This window comes from Barbus barbus (assembly GCF_936440315.1).
Source record: "Barbus barbus genome assembly, chromosome: 10".
Classification (NCBI taxonomy): Eukaryota; Metazoa; Chordata; class Actinopteri; order Cypriniformes; family Cyprinidae; genus Barbus; species Barbus barbus.
This window is the reverse complement of record NC_136738.1, coordinates 30585047-30602994: the sequence shown is the minus strand read 5'-3', so window position 1 is coordinate 30602994 and position 17948 is coordinate 30585047. Positions and strand designations below refer to the sequence as shown.

Here is a 17948-nt window from a genome sequence, read left to right as displayed (position 1 = left end):
TTTTGGATTTCATGAGAGCTACACATTCCAAAAAAGTTGGGACAGGTAGCAATAAGAGGCCGGAAAAGTTAAATGTACATATAAGGAACAGCTGGAGGACCAATTTGCAACTTATTAGGTCAATTGGCAACACGATTGGGTATAAAAAGAACCTCTCAGAGTGGCAGTGTCTCTCAGAAGTCAAGATGGCAAGAGGATCACCAATTCCCCCAATGCTGCGGCGAAAAATAGTGGAGCAATATCAGAAAGGAGTTTCTCAGAGAAAAATTTCAAAGAGTTTGAAGTTATCATCATCTACAGTGCATAATATCATCCAAAGATTCAGAGAATCTGGAACAATCTCTGTGCTTAAGGGTCAAGGCCGGAAAACCATACTGTATGCCAGTGATCTTCGGGCCCTTAGACGGCACTGCATCACATACAGGAATGTTACTGTAATGGAAATCACAACATGGGCTCAGGAATACTTCCAGAAAACATTGTCGGTGAACACAATCCAAAAAATTTGCCGGCTAAAACTCTATAGGTCAAAAAAGAAGCCATATCTAAACATGATCCAGAAGCGTAGGCGTTTTCTCTGGGCCAAGGCTTATTTAAAATGGACTGTGGCAAAGAGGAAAACTCTTCTGTGGTCAGACGAATCAAAATTTGAAGTTCTTTTTGGAAAACTGGGACGCCATGTCATCCGGACTAAAGAGGACAAGGACAACCCAAGTTGTTATCAGCGCTCAGTTCAGAAGCCTGCATCTCTGATGGTATGGGGTTGCATGAGTGCGTGTGGCATGGGCAGCTTAAACATCTGGAAAGGCACCATCAATGCTGAAAGGTATATCCAAGTTCTAGAACAACATATTCTCCCATCCAGACGTTGTCTCTTTCAGGGAAGACCTTGCATTTTCCAACATGACAATGCCAGACCACATACTGCATCAATTACAACATCATGGCTGCGTAGAAGGAGGATCCGGGTACTGAAATGGCCAGCCTGCAGTCCAGATGTGACTGGCAAGTCCTGACATGATGATCTTTAATAGAAAGCTGCGTTTCATTATCAAGTAGGGTGTTATGATGGGTGTCAGAAAACCTGTCAAATCCTCATCGTTTCCATTACAGCGAGCATTACTTTATTGGTCTATTCAGTGTGAATGCATTACAAGGTAACTAAGCAATTTACTAGAAGAGCAACATCAAAAATTTAGAGGACGCAAAATAAAACATTTCAGTAATCTTCAAATTTTTTTTACCCTCATAATTCCATCTCAGACTCGAGCAATCGAGTTCCTCCATCCCCAGGGAGAACAGATTTTGTTTCATTCACTGGGCGAGTTAAGGCTTTTGAAGGCTAAAAATAGGTCCGTAATGGTCATAGCTTCAGGAAAGACCGTGTTAAGTCATTACCGAGCGGAGGGATAGGTTTCACTCTATAACTCCCTATAACCGAGAGGCTTTTCATTCACTAGACAAGCCATCAGAGTCTAATGACCGCAGCTGAAAGGTTGCAGCACTATCATTCACTCCTGTGTTTTTAAGCATAATGCAATTTAGAGGCAACGGCTCAATGATACAGAGTTGACCATCCATTAAGGTTGAGCAAAACAAATAAGACAGGCTGGAGACCAGGCAATCGAATTCTGAATGAACATGTGAGAGGAAATCAGATTACAGCGTATGCTTGGGTAATCTCCAGCAGTTGACTGTTTTAATCCAGTGTCGCTGAACATTACTCAGGAGAAAACACATGACCAGCTTAGATCAAAAAAACAAACAAACTATATTTTGTAGAAAAAACAGTGAATGCCTACAGGACATTCAGGCTTTCAAGGACTCTCAGCTTTATTTTAAAAGAGAAAGAACAAACAGTTGCTGTATGTACGTTTTAGTAAATTTCTATTAAGGCGATATATCGGAATTTGCAATGTTGTTTTTTGTCCATGCAATCATAAATAAATTATAGAAAACTCAGGGGGAAATGATATGTAAACTCAGAATACTGATGATAAAAGTCTAAATTGCAACATGTAGTAAATTCAAAGTTTAACAAAAAAACAGAATTGCTCAGAAACTCAGAATTCTGACAAAAAGGCAAAATTTTAACAAATTAAAAAAAGGAAATTCTGAACAAAGTCTTAATGGTGAAATGGAATCTCAGAATTATGAGGAAAAAGTCAGAATTGCAACATGTAAACTCAAAATAAAAAAAAAAGTCAGAATTGCGAGATATAACAGGGCTCGTGTGTTTTCCAGTCGTGCTACCAAAATGTATCACCGCCCTGCCCGACGGGCTATCTTAAATACAGGGCTCCCACGGGTCCTTAAATTTGATACAACTAAATTTAAGAGTTTTAAGGCCTTAAAAAGTTTTAAATACATTAAATGGTATAAGAAAAGTCTTAATTATAATTTCAAGGGGTCTTACAGTTGGGGGTGGAAAGGCAAGAATCGCAATATGGCTGGATTAAACTTCAAAAGGCAATTATGTAATTGAATAAATATGAGCGCTGCACGTTTTAAAGTCAAAACACGGCACGGATGTCTTTATGTGAATGCATCTCCGAAGGGAACCGTCTGTCAACAGAAACGTATCGTTGTCATTTTCATTTAATCTTACCTATACTGCCTGATAAAACGGCCTTTATGAGCCCGGTGCTACTTTGTGTACAGCCGTTACCGGGGAACCGCTTTATTTCAGCTGAACTTTAAGCACCACCTCGTGGCAGAGAATGAATTTGCACTTCCAAAAAGCCTATCTTATGTTTAGATCAATGTTTTTATGCAGCAAACACAGAGTTGTAAATGTGAAAGAAGTTAATGTGCCTTCGAAAATCTAAACAATTCAGATGGTAATGTTTATATTTTAAATTAATATAATAATTCATAATTACATTTATGCATTTAGCAGGCACTTTTATCCAAAGCGACTTACATTGCATTCAAGTTACAGTTTTTACATTTTATCAGCTCTTGCTTTCCCTGGGAATCGAACCCATGGCATAGGCGTTGCTAGCACCATGCTCTACTATTTGAGCTACAGGAAAGCCTATAATGTTAATGTAATGTTTTGATTGACTTATCCCTTTTCATTAAAATGATATAAAGGCTGAAATACCATTTTATAAAATTTTATGGGCATGTTACCATAGATATTGTCCAACCTCACTCATACGGTGTTCATTTTACTTGTGCAGCTCTTAAAAAAGTAATAAATTGCCTTAAATTGATTTTAAAAAATTCTGCAGATACCCTGTAAATAGTCAAATAAAACTCTTTCCTTGATATTTGTTGATGTTTGTGTATTGAAAATGTGTTTGATTGACATTTATGGTCTTTTTTTATTTGGGCTACCAAAATCTGAAGAGTACCTGCCCAAAGGGCTACCAGGGATTTTGAAATTTTGCGAGCCCTGTATAAACTCAACATTTTGAGGAAAAAGTCAAAATTGTGTGATGTAAACGTAAAAAATTTTACAAAAATGCTGCTCAAGACACATTTCCTATAGTCATCAATGCTGAAAACAGTTGTGATGCTTCATATGTTTGTGAAAACTGTGACACATTTGATTTTTCAGGATTCTCTGTCGAGCAGAAAGTTCAAAAGAACAGCATTTATTTGAAATAGGATTTTTGTAACATTCTAAAAGGGCATGAGAAAACTGCAGAAAGTTCCTCTTTCCCCCGTGTATGTGTCTAATGCACTGTGACAGCGGTGGTGTTGCGGGGCTGTTTTGCTGTAGTTAATGCACAACTGGTCTGGGAATCCACCAATCAGAGACGAGCAATGGAGGAGGGGAAGGAAAGCTACTCTAACCCTTTGTTAGCGGTGTGTTGGCCATGTGGCTTTGCTCTGGTCTTACTGGGGCTGCTGCAAGCCAGACAACATGGCCTACTTTCATTTCTAATCAGCTCTGCTTGAAGTTGTCCTCCAGACTGATGAGCCTCACGCCCACTCCATGAGCAGAAATGATTGGCTATTACATTCGAGCAGGATTTCGCTCAACCACCAGTGATGATATTCCCCACTGTCATGTTTTGAAATGGTCGAGAGGCATTTGTCATATTCTGCTCCTCATCTGTATTTTACAGCAGCATGATCCATGGGGTTATATCATGAGAAATCAGCCTTAGGACCGAAAGAGAGCTCTGAATGTCTGTGGCTGTGTTGAAACTTGAAAAAACGCTGCCTTAACTTATATGGAGGTATAAGAAACCAAGACTTATCTGAATCCATTATATTTAGCTTTTTTTTTTTTTTTTTATTAATTGGTTATTTAAGTTAGTTTTAGTATTAAGTAATATATATATATATATACACTGTGTGTGTATATATATATATATATATATATATATATATATATATATATTATTTTATTTTTGAATATGTGTATATACTTTTTAATTTATTAAATAATTAACATTAATTTGTGGTTATGTTGTATTTAATTACAGTGCACACAGCAAGTGATGCAGTGAATTAAAAATAAAATTTTGAAGTAGAAAAACTGAAGCAGTATTTTCTAGTAAAATGTACTTGTTTTTTTTTTATTTGTTTTTTTTATAGTGTACTAATTAGTTACTAAACTAGGGAATGAATTAGTAAAATGTGGCCCTAAATGAGGGAACAAGGGAATTAATTAATAATGGAAGTCATGGAAAAGAATTCCCCATTTGTGGCCACAATATCTTGTTTTTGTTTTCCTCATGTTTCATGCGTGCGACTCCATAACTATGAAATGTCATTGTGAATTTTCTACAAGTTTCCACTCAACAAATAACTGCATGTGGTTTGGAATGACATGAGGTTGAGTAAATGACTATTGCTTTCGATATTTGTTTGGTTATCTAGTCTAACGCTCACTTGAATTTGTTCCAGATCATCAGATGTGATGTTTTGATGTCTTGGAAGGCAGTTTGAAACTTAAGAAGGCACCTTCACACAAAACCGCTGTCTGGTAAGTCATTGACTAACTGGTAGTCTTCAGTTCATTCAAATTATAATGCAATTGCAATCCAAAGCGATGTTTATGAATTCCCCAAAACCAGTCATTGCTCTCAAAGCTTTCGTTCTAAATAAGGATTTGACAATGCAATCCACACGATCACTGTTTCACCTCTATTGCATTCGTATGTGCGAGCCAGATTCGATCTCGCTGCATTACAGTGGAGAACAGAAGGAGCGGTAGGCGATGCTGGCAGTGGCAGAGGACCAGATGGTTTAGGTTGCCTCTGGATGGCTTTCAAAAAGGCTTCCCTTAGCTGAGGAGATACGTTTCATTAGAAGAGGTTCTGATGTATTGGACAGACGTATGCCCTTTATAATGCACTGCCCATCTGCTGGTGCTGGTTAGACCTGCTAATGGAACATGCGTGATGAATCTTAAACATGAGTTCTTAGGAAAATCACATGAGAGATCTCAATTGTTTCTCTAGAAAGGCATGCATGGAGAGCGTTTGCCAAGACAGAGGAAGTCTGAACTCAAACATTTGTCATCAAGTCATCTGAGCTGCTATTCACATTCATTTATAGCTCTATACCTTCACTGTATTTCCAAATTTGTGTCTGTTTTTACTTCATAGGGAATTCTTTTTTGAGAAGCGTCTGAAAACGGTTGATGCCAAAATGAAATATGGCTGAGCTATGAAGGATTTTTCACTGGATGCACATCTTTTGTAAGGCCTTTTTTTGTTTGTCTTAAAGGAAAAGTTGACCCAAAAGTGGATTTTGCCATCCTTTAGTAGCTGATTTATACTGACAAGCACAATTCTCATCACAACAATGCAAGAAAAATTATATCATAATTGTAACGTGAAAAAACGTGAAAAATAATGCAACAAATACGATATGATATATAAAAACATAATGTAGTATTTGTCTAGCTATTTTTATGCTTATTTAAATTACAATGGAAAAAAAAACATTTTCTTTATGCAAAATATAATATACAAAATTTTATATTTCTTCCTTTTGAATTTGATTCTGGCAGATGGGACAATTATGAGTGAATATTAGCTTAAATTTCAGTCCTGTTCCTCATACATTTTTCAGATGACTTCAGAAGATTTATACAATTTGTATGAATTTCTTTTATGAGATTTTATGGTATTTTTATTTTACTTTTTTTGTGCTTTGCAATAATCAGTAAATGATGAAAAGTAAATATACATTTTTGAGGAAACTATTCTTTTAATGCTTTGAAAATTAGTAATATTTTGGTATCATTGATATGCTATTATAGTTTTATTTTTTAAATTTTAGTAATTTTATAGTGTGATTTTGTTAGTTTTGCTCAAAAATATGTCTGTGTATTTATTAATAATTTTTATTTATGTTTTAGTTATTTTAGTACATAAAGTTGAACTCAAAGAAAATGTAAAAATGGCTTGACAACTAGCTGAAATACATTTATATATATATATAAAAAAATATTTTATTTCAGTTAATGTTTGTTTTAGGTAACAAAACGTTTTTTTTTTTTTTTTATAGTTTTAGTGTTAATTTTAGTTTTAGTTAACTATAATAACCCTGTTGAAAACATCTACATACATCTACATAATCAACATGAGTTACTTAGGATAAAGTAATTTATCTATAAAAGAGAATAAATGCAATTGCCGTTTTGGAGAACAGCAGATGACACCTGACCTCAAATAAAATATGTTCTGTTATGATATGTTCTGAATGCTCTTTATTTTGACTGGCTGGCCGTTCTCACTCTCTCTGCCAGACATGCATGCATCTGACCAGCCAAACACATGCCACTATTTCATAACAGATGCAAGAGTAACCATAGAGGTGGCGGCCCTTTAATAATGCATGCTGCCCTTTCAAGAGCAACCATCCTGCACCTGCTGTTACACTGTACCTCCAGAGCCCTCCATCCCCTCCAGCCTTTAGAAAGACCAGCATAAAGCCCTTCACGGAGGAGATGGAGCGGCTGAAACCCGGCACCTTCGCTCGCCACATGGCTCCGGTCCTGCTGCGTTTCTGCGACCGTCTCATTATCTCTTTAGCTCCGGCACGCTTGATGGGTGTCCTTTAAAGGACGAGACATTCGTGAGCAGCTACTTTGACAGATCCAACAGACACATGCTTTGACATGTTCACCGAGGAGCAAACGCACGATAAAGAAGCAATGACTGACGGTGAAATGAAACCTCTCCGACATATGCACAGCACAAGTGTTTGTTTGCAGAGCGTTTTATTGCTCTGTCATCTCATATTTCATCTCGTATTTAATATGGGCATCAATTTCAAGATGTTTCTCCTCAACTTGCTTAATAATTAATAGAGTTTAATTAGAGTATGATGAAAAATGTTTGAGTTCTTGAGTTCTTCAACTTTTGGGACTCACACCAGTGTAATTTGAATAATTTTACATGCTATTAGAGCTTTTATTAATATTTTGAAATTTGCTTTTATTTATATATATTTTTTTAAATAGTTCCATTTGTTTAATTGATTTTTTTATTTCAATTAATGGTTATTTTAGTATAATTTAGATACTATTATGGTTGCTATTCATATTTTGAATATATATTTTTTAAATTTAGTACATCAACTACAACTAGCTGAAATAAGTTAGAAATATTTTTTATATATATTAGTCTGAAACATTTTATTTTAGTAATCATTTAGTTTTTCAAGTAACAAAAGCGTAGCATCCATGTCTATCTATAGGGATACGAAACCCACCACAGCAGCTATATAAAAGGTCCTTCAGTATTATCAGCAGATTTTGCATTGCTCAATAGCTAATTACCCTCCTCCATCCCCAATTCCTCCTTTCGTCCAGTCAGGATTCTGCCTTCTGATTTCCCTTTGAATCAGACTAATGTCTAAAATCTTTACATTTAAATATTGAAAATAAATGATATCCGCAAGACATTTATGTTGGTTCTGTTCTGTTAACCCTAAGTGGATATCAATCATCTTTGTCGACAGCGGTCCTGACAGAATTGCAACTATACGTGGTTTCAGTCGATGAATGTTGTTAGTCAGTGATGTGCATGATTCAAATCAAACACATACAAACCATCTACTAAAGTAAACATCTGCTGGAAATGTACCATCTTGCAAATCTAGGTTAATTTCCGCTAGAACTGCACCTGTAAAATTCGTCACATTATTACGAGGAACTAAATGACGATGTGTTTTCACAGGTGCAGTTTCACCGAGAGACACAGACGAGTGACATCATGACCTGTGCTGTATGTCACAAATATGCAAGCAACAACATTGTCACAGGGACTAAAATACATTTTCTACAAACAAATAATGCAAAATGTCAGGGACATGGCTCAGTGGTTAGTAAATTTGCTCTGACGTGTTGCGCAATAGTGCTTGTGTGCTGGTGACCCGAGGGCAACACTTTATAATAACTGCACGCTATGAATCATTAGGTAAGCATTAGTAAATAGTCAATTCATCCTTTATAAAGCATTGTCCCAACATTAATAGTCATTAGTAAGCAGTTTATAAATACAGCTATAAATGCCTTGTTCTTGATTTATGAGCATATCTATTATAAAGGAGGTTTAAAGACTCATTTATCTCCCAAACAGAAAAGTTAAACAAACACAACACAGAGGGATACAGAACACAGAAATATTTATTTCAACATGCAAAAAAATGAAACTGTACACTTGAATTTTTTAATCAAATGTACAGTTGTACAGTTTCATTTTTTGCATCTTGAAATAAATATTTCTGTGTTCTGTATCCCTCTGTGTTGTGTTTAACTTTTCTGCTTGGAAGATAAATGAGTCTTTAAATCTGCTTTGTAAATGCTTTATAAGGTAGAAATAGTCCTCACTTTAGATGAGCTCACACAAATAGATGGCTGGCAACTACTAAATGTTTTATAACTACCTGACTTAATCATGAATTACAGCAGGAATAGGTGTTAATAAAGCATTTAGTAACAAACATAGCAACTATTATCATGTGTCTAAATAATACGATTTATAAATGTACATTTAAATAGTTTCTTAATCATTTACTTACACTTTCTAAACGATCTTATGAACCACTGACAACTCCTAAATAACTGGTTTGTAAATAACGTAATAATTTAGAAATGATAAATTGATCGTTAATAAAGTATGAAAATACAATTATTAAACATTATAAGAACAAAACCTTTATATTCCATTGTGCAAGTGACTTTCAAAATATCTTTATTCCCCCTAATTAAATAAAAAAATCTTTCTATGTATGTATATGTATATGCTGTTATTTTTGTCAGCATATCTAATGCTGACATGCATTAATGTCCATAATTTGAACATAATTTATGTGATACAGTGATAAAGAGACTCCAAGACTCGCTAGTTCAGACACCAGATTCTGTTCAGGAACGACACTACAAGCATGTGTATGGAAATAAATAAACAACTAGATGGCTCATCAGCTTTGCATGAGCGCTGTAATCCATCATGAGCTGCGAGTGAGGTGTCAGATGCACCACTGTAACAACTCCATTAAGACTGCACACGAGCTGACATCTCCATATGCTCTACAACACGCATGTGACATCAGAACCCATTACCCACAAACCTCTTCACCTGCAACACGCCCTGGAAGTACTAAACAAACGCTCTTCACCAGCGGTCATGGCAGCGTTGTGGCCTGATCTGCGCACACACACACACACACACACACACACACTGAGTTGCTTTCACAGCAACTTAGGGATTGCGAATCAATTTGTTGTTCGTTGTTTGTAACACTGTTAAAACTGTTTGAAGCTGCCGGTGTCTTTTTGTAGCTTCTTAAAAGAAACTGCTTTTCAGAGAACTATAGCAGATCAAGGGTGGACTTTATGATGTTTTGTTTTGAGCTCAAGTGTTACATAATGTGACATTACGTAACAGTACAAAGAGAGGACAAAAACTCAAATGAGATGGGAACCTTTTATTTGTGAAGTATTAACTCGATTATTCAAGAAATAGGCATCACTGTATGTTCAGCTATGCTGATGATACCCAGATTTACCTAGCCTTATCTCCAAATGACTACAGCCCCATTGACTCCCTCTGCCAATGCATTGATGAAATTAACAGTTGGATGTGCCAAAATGTTCTTCAGTTAAACAAGGAGAAAACTGAAGTCATTGCATTTGGAAACAAAGATGAAGTTCTCAAGGTGAATGCATACCTTGACTCTAGGGGTCAAACAAAAAATCAAGTCAAAAATCTTGAGGTGATGCTGGAGACAGACCTTATTTTTAGTAGTCATGTCAAAACAGTAACTAAATCAGCATCATCTCAAAGACATTGCAATAATTAGATGTTTTGTTTCCAATCAAGACTTGGAGAAACTTGTTCATGCCTTTATCACCAGCAGGGTGGATTACTGTAATGTCTCCTCACCTTCCCAAGAAGCCCATTAGACAGCTGCAGCTCATCCAGAACGCTGCTGCCAGGATTCTGACTAGAACCAGAAAATCTGAGCATATCACACCAGTCCTCAGGTCCTTACACTGGCTTCCAGTTACATTTAGGATTGATTTTGAAGTACTTTTACTCGTTTATAAGTCACTCAATGGCCCAGGACCTAAATATATTGCTGATATGCTCACTGAATATAAACCGAACAGACCACTCAGATCATTAGGATCGAGTCAGTTAGGAATACCAAGGGTTCACACAAAACAAGGGGAGTCCACATATTATGACGCCCGCAGCTGGAACCAGCTTCCAGAAGAGATCAGATGTGCTAAAACATTAGCCACATTTAAATCCAGACTCAAAACTCATCTGTTTAACTGTGCATTTGAATGAGCACTGTGCTATATGTCCGAACTGACTGCACTGTATTTTATGTATAATTATTTTCTATTATTAACTGTTTTAAATCCATTTTAAATCAATTTCTATATCTTTTTAAAATTCCTTGTTTTTATTATTATTTTTAATTCCCGGTTTTTATTGCTGCGATTATTATTTTTAATGACTATTTAATTTTTTCTTTTATGTAAAGCACTTTGAATTACCACTGTGTAAATAAACTTGCCTTGCCCATGTTATTTATCTAAAATTTTCATCATAAGCTAGTGGTGAAACTTTTGGGGTCAGTAAGATTTTTTTATGTTTTTGAAAGAAGTCTCTTCTGCTCACCAAGGTTGCATTTATTTCATTAAAAATATAGATAAAAACTAAATATTGTGAAATATTATTACAATTTAAAATAACTGTTTTCTTTTTAAATATTTTTTTAAATTCTAATTTATTTATGTGAAGCAAAGCTGAATTTTCAGCATCATTACTCCAGTCTTCAGTGTCACATGATCCTTCAGAAATCATTCTAATATAATGATTTACTGCTCAAGACACACTTATGATTATTATCAATGTTAAAAACAGTTGAGCAGAAAGTTCATAAGAACAGCATTTATTTGAAATAGAATCTTTTGTAACATTATAAATGTCTTCACTTTCACTTTGAATGCATCACATGTTGTTTAATACGTCTTTTGATTCATTAAACATCAACACAAGTCTTATCAGATTCCTTCTTCTCTAAACATCTTCATTGAGGTGCTTTATCTATCTCAAATTTAATTACACCTTCTTTATAATTCATATCTTTGGCTGAATCGGCCGCACAAGGTTCCTGGCAGAAGCCTTGGGTCTCAGGTGAGCGGCGCTGCTCTGATGTGATGTATTGTTAGTCCGTGTGTACGGGGTGTTGAATTTCACTCTCAGCTTGATAGCACTCTTTAACCGAACCTCTAATGATTCCTTAATGAGGCTCAGTCTGCGTTTCAGTCCTACTTTTATGCTAGCTAAAACGCTGCTTATTAATATCTACGTACGGGGGAATGGCTGTTGAAATCGCCCTACACCAGGTGCTATTAAATAGCAGTATTCAGCTGAAACTGCAAAGGCAAGTGATTAAACAATAGCTAATATATTCCCCAGCTGAAGCTCATGGTTAAAGGTTTTTAACTCTTGACGTTCTTCCAGTATATACCTAGTATGCAATAATTTCTAGGCAGCATGTCATTGTTATACCCATGCAATATTACAGAGATATGATGTGTGTTTAATAGATATCAGAAAGACAGATTACCATGTGTATTTACAGCTAATATCCCTCTATGGTGCATTATTGGTATGTCAGCCTATTCATTTTCCTTGCACTCTTGCAATTAAAAGCATCTTGAACTAAAAATATGCTGTTTCTGAGCCACACATATTTGATTTTTCTGTTCTATTACATATTTTATGTACATTTCTTACTTACTTACTTACTTACTTTTGTCATTTAGCAGACGCTTTTGTCCAAAGCGACTTACAAATAAGAAAAAGTAACTAAAACTAAAAAGTTACAACTCTATAAATACTATCTACCCACATATTTAAGAAAATAAAGAAATTAAATAAAATTAACACATGCATATAACAACAACATTTCAATAATAAACATATCAATGAAAAAATTAAATAAAAAGCTACTACTATCCCTTGCCGGTGTCCCTGCCCGGTGGAGTCGCACGGTAGAGTCGATGGTCTTTACACTCTTTACTTTTTTACTTTTGTCATTTAGCAGACGCTTTTGTCCAAAGCGACTTACAAATAAGAAACTTTCTTCTACATATGGATCTTTTTCCACTGCATCAATCGTAAGTTAAATACATGTTGTCATTCACAGATGATTTTTACTATAAATTATGGGTATTATTATTGTCAAATGTCAACATTTCAGTTATGCATTTGCTCATTGGGGATTCCAAATGCATTTTTTTTTATTGGAGTGAATATAATAATTTGCTACAGTCTATTTCACTATGGAAAATAGTTTTTCTGAAAAAAGATCAATAATCAAAAATGTTTATTACAAATGATAAATGAAAAATGTGTTATTCTGATATAAAATAGCTCCAAATACATAAACATAAAAGTGTATTTTCTTTTCATATTTTCCAATTCCACAATAGAAAATATAAAAAGAAAATACTGTCCACTAACTTGATTGATGTTTTAACTTGATTAATACAATTTATACGCATACACCAAATGGGTTTGGCTGACAAAAATATAATTGATAAACTGATTTTTATGTATATCATTTTATGTATATAATTTTTATGTATGTATTTTAATAATTGAACAACACATTTGCATGTTTATAGTTCACTGCTATCAGTTAATTATCACATGACATGCAGGTCAACAAATAAATGATTTCATATTTTTATGTTGTTTATTAATCGTATTTAAATTTAAATGTAGATATGATAATATATTTTAATTAAAAACTGTTTAGTTATTTATTTGGAAGTGTTTATAATAATATGCTTGCTTGTGCAAATCTCATAGTCACAAATCCAGGGTGCCGTGGGTGGTTGCCATGGAATTTCTGTGAATTTGATATGGTTGCTAGGGGGTTCGGGATGGTTGCTGAGTGGCCAAAAAAGCTTGCCACTCTCTGATTTTCTGGATTGTTTTTCTGCTTTTTTTATTGTTCTGCCAAGCGTATAAATTGTATTAATCAAGTTTAAACATCAATCAAGTTAGTGGACAGAATCATATGTATTTTCTTTTTATATTTTCTATTGTGGAATTGGAAAATATGAAAAGAAAATACAATTTTTTATTTTTATTTATTTGGAGCTATTTTATATCAGAATATCACATTTTTCATTTATCATTTGTAATAAACATTTTTAATTATTGATCTTTTATTCAGAAAAACTATTTTCCATAGTGAAATAGACCGTAACAAATTATATTCACTCCAATAAAAAAATGCATTTGGATTTGGATGCATTTGAACATTCCAAATTGATAATTTTTCATTATAATTTTTATATATTTATTTATTTTTCATTTTATGTAAGTCTATTTAGTCTATTTTTATGTTACTGGAGCTATATGTACATCTAATGGAAAGCAAATATTTCATAATATTCCAAATAATTTTGATTGTAATTTTTGATTTCATTCATCTTTTTTCATAATTTTTTTTCCATTTTGTATTAGACTGTCACAAAATATTTGATTCCCTCCAATGAAATAAAAACAAAAAATCTCTCTATTTTGTATAGATTTTAAGCTTTTTTATGTCAGAATATTAATAGAAATATAATGTTCCATAACAATCTGGGGATATTTTCCATTGTGGAATAGACTGTCACTTTAATTAGTCATTTTAAACCCCCCCCCCCCCCCCCCCTAATACAATAAAATAAAACTTTCTATTTTTATGTTATTGGAGCATGAGACCTCATGGCTCATGCAACGCACACACTGGGTTTCTGGCTCATCAGTAAAGCATCTTCCTGTGTAGCTGTTCAAACAGTGCTAGCAGAGGCCGATCTGAGCTCTAGCAGCAGACGCTGGCGTGTGTTTTTCTTTAATCCCGTGTGTTTGAAGGGATTGGACAGGCTGAGGGCTGAATTTGACTGAGTAGCTCTAGGCGGGTGTAAGGATGCCCACATTAGTGAGTCTGCTTCACTGCACACTTCAGCTGAAATCAGCTTTCCTCCCCACCAAATGAGATCCTTACGAGATTGTAGCCGAGATGAAACAAAAGAGAGAGAGGGCGTGTGAAAGAGAGACACACTACTCGCATTTCTTGTTCTGTTCCAAACCTAGTGAGCTGCCTTCATAGGTGCACTTAAACTAAGTGTAAAAATACACAGAATTCATTCAATACCGTAAAGTATTAAAACGTGACTATTTTACCCAATAACTGGTGTATAATGTACGCTTGTTGGTGTATTTTGCATCAGCTTAGTTTAACAACATTTGGTTTATCACCTAATCTGTTGGAACCTATTTTCCATCAAGTATCCCATGCACATCATGTGAGTAGCACTATTTTATAGTGTGCACTTTATAGTTACAGTCAGGGCCTAAAACTGGTGACTTCAGAAAATTTACCAGCCATAAATATTTTTACCAGCCATGAAACTGTACAAATGTGAATTTTCATTAAAAAAAGAAACTGGCAGAACCAGGGAAACATATAATTGCATTTTTTCATTCATTCATCCATTCAATCATGCACAATCTCTCACTCACTCACTCACTCACTCACTCACTCACTCACTCACTCACTCACTCACTCACTCACTCACTCACTCATTCAAATTGTAAAAATTAAATCAATAAATATATATATATAACTACTTTTCAAGTATTTCCTAATATAATTAATGTATACAATCATAATTATTAATTACTATTCAGTAGTTATTAGTAATTATTATTAACAATAACAATTATTATTATTATTATTATTTAATATAACAACAGTACAGTTACAGTACTAACATTTATGGTTGTTTTTTCTTTGCATTTAAACATTAAAACACAGAGAATAAAAAAAAATTATAAAAATGAAACCAATCAATAAATATCAATCAATCTATACATACATACATAATATATATATATATATATATATATATATGTATTTCTTTTTTGAAATGCTTCTCTTTTTTGACAGATTTATAAACCATACAAAACGTTTCTCATTACAAACTTTTCAAAAGCATGTTATAAGCGACTCAAGCTCACAGCACTTGCATAGATGGAGTTTCCATCAAGCTGTTTGTAATGCAATCACATGTCCTGAGTGAACAGCCCCTTAGAAGGAAGCTGCCTTCTGTTTCTAAGCAAGGATGCTTGGTTTTGGAACAGAGCCTTTCTCTCTTTCTCCCCACAGTTCAAAACCACTGACACAAAAGGAAAGGATGGAGTTGGACTCACCGTCCTTGCGATGGTACGTAATCTCCACTTTCCGTTCCTCTGACCCCATGAGAGCCTGGGCCACCTGCGCAATCGCATGTCTCTTGGTTTGCTCGCCATGCAGGAAGTCGCATGTACAAGGTTTCTGCATGATATCCGGCCGTGAGAATCCCGTCATCTCACAGAATGCGTCGTTACAGTAAATAATAGCACAGTTCTGGACCCGGGCATTGGCTATGATAAACTTCTTATCTGTGAACAACCAAACACCACACAAAATTAGTGTAGAATCGGCTTGGGTGATCATTTGATGAGAAATCAGTTGAGTATCTTGACAAATTGGTTTGAGATATTGTTCAGATCTCTTCTGACACTTAAGGAAACACATGTGAGCAAAAGAGGAGATCCATTTGATCTTTCAGTGCCATTTAAGAAGCAACTGAAATCAAAAATATCTCATTTGTGGTTTTTATTCACATTTGAGCACGAAGTTCTTACTTTCTTGTGTTTACAATGACATAAAATACATCAGATAACTCTCTATACCAGTGGAGGGAACGTAAGCCAAGAAAGGTTGGTTAAACACTAGTTAAACAGTGGCTGAGAGTTGAAAAAACCGTTTTGAGAGTTTTATTATTACTACTATTGAATTTATTAACATTAATAACATGCTAATACTTTACTTGTTTTATGTTTTAATATTTAATATTTTATTGTTTATTTAAAAAAGCAATAAAAAATTATATTTTATATAACTTTTATTAAATTGCGTAAATGTTTTTATAGTTTAATTGCATCATCAAATTTAACCTGAGATTTTGAACACACTAGCAACTGTACAGCTTATATAATGAGTGCTTAAAAACCTTACATGCCATAAAAATCCTCTAAATACGATCCAGTAGTCTAGATTTCACTGCGTGCATGTGTATGCGTGTGTGAGTAATCTTCAGTAGGAGAGCATCGTTTCTGACCATATACATACATGCAGAGCATGCTTTCATTCATGCATTTCAATGGTATAGCTGCTGTGTACATAAACACGGTCATCTGACAGATGTATCTCAAGTGTAAACACTAAAGAGCCACAATGCTGAAAGTCTCCTGACTGTCATCTGCCAGTCTCTCTGAAAGCCTGTGTGTCAGTTCCTGTCGTTACTCTGATGCCCTAAAGCTTTATAAAAGCTGTAAGACATATAATATTGTATATTAAGGCATTTCATAGTTTATTTTTATTGGTAATAGTGTTTAAAACCTTTTATGAAGAAACAGTGGAATATATGCACACAAATGCAGTAAATGCATTCAAACAACAAAGCTCAAACAAACAACTGTTCACTTTCCTTAAATGTAGCTGTGTGTGTGTGTGTGTGTGTGTGTGTGTGTGTAAACATAGTACATATGTGACCCTGGACAACAAAGCCAGTCTTAAGTAGCTGGGGTATATTTGTAGCAATAGCCAACATTGTATGGGTCAAAATGATAGATTTTTATTTTATGCCAAAAATCATTAGGATATTAAGTAAAGATCATGTTCCATGAAGATATTTTGTAAATTTCCTACTATAAATATATCAAAACTTAATTTTTGATTAGTACAATGCATTGCTAAGAACTTAATTTGGACAACTTTAAAGGAGATTTTCTCAATATTTAGATTTTTTTTTTTGCACCCTCAGATTCCAGATTTTCAAATAGTTGTATCTAAAATATTGTCCTAACAAACCACACATCCATTAAACTTATTTATTCAGCTTTAAGATGATGTATAAGTCACAATTAAAAAGAATTACCCTTATGACTGTTTTATGGTCCTGTGTCGCATATTATTAGCTATATTTGTATATGCATTAATACTAGCACTTCATTTATGATCTAAACCACATGGAGACAAAGAATCGTATAGCCTATGTTTGTTTGTTTTGCAATACTTACTCTGTTCCTCGAATTTCCGTATTATTATTCCAAGAAAGGTATTCTGAGGAGCGACATGACCTCTCCGTACAGGCATGATTATAACAATCTTCAGCTGTTCATCCGATAAAAACCTCCTCAAAGTTATTTCTGCATCTGAACGGCGTCTCTTTGTCCGATCTCTCCACTTTCAGGGCGCTTTTGTCGGTGTGAACTCAGATACGGCGGTGGTTGTAGTCACACGCGTGTCGGAACCTTGGCTGAACTCCCCGAAACCGACACCGACAGGAATCGGTGATGAGGAAGAGTCGGGTGAGCTTCGGATGCAGGAGCATCGCTGTC

The 17948-nt window shown here is 34.7% G+C and overlaps 1 pseudogene across 1 annotated transcript in view; it reads right to left on the bottom strand.

Annotated features, from left to right (window-relative positions):
- LOC306875660 (voltage-gated inwardly rectifying potassium channel KCNH7-like) overlaps nucleotides 1–17703 on the bottom strand; it is an 89789-nt pseudogene extending 72086 nt beyond the window's left edge. Inside the window, exons 1-2 of the transcript in view lie at nucleotides 17628–17703; nucleotides 15714–15944 (exon numbers count right to left, since the gene is read on the bottom strand). The product of the transcript in view is annotated as a voltage-gated inwardly rectifying potassium channel KCNH7-like (transcript). The remainder of the gene's footprint in view (nucleotides 1–15713; nucleotides 15945–17627) is intronic.
- Nucleotides 17704–17948: the final 245 nt, after the last annotated feature.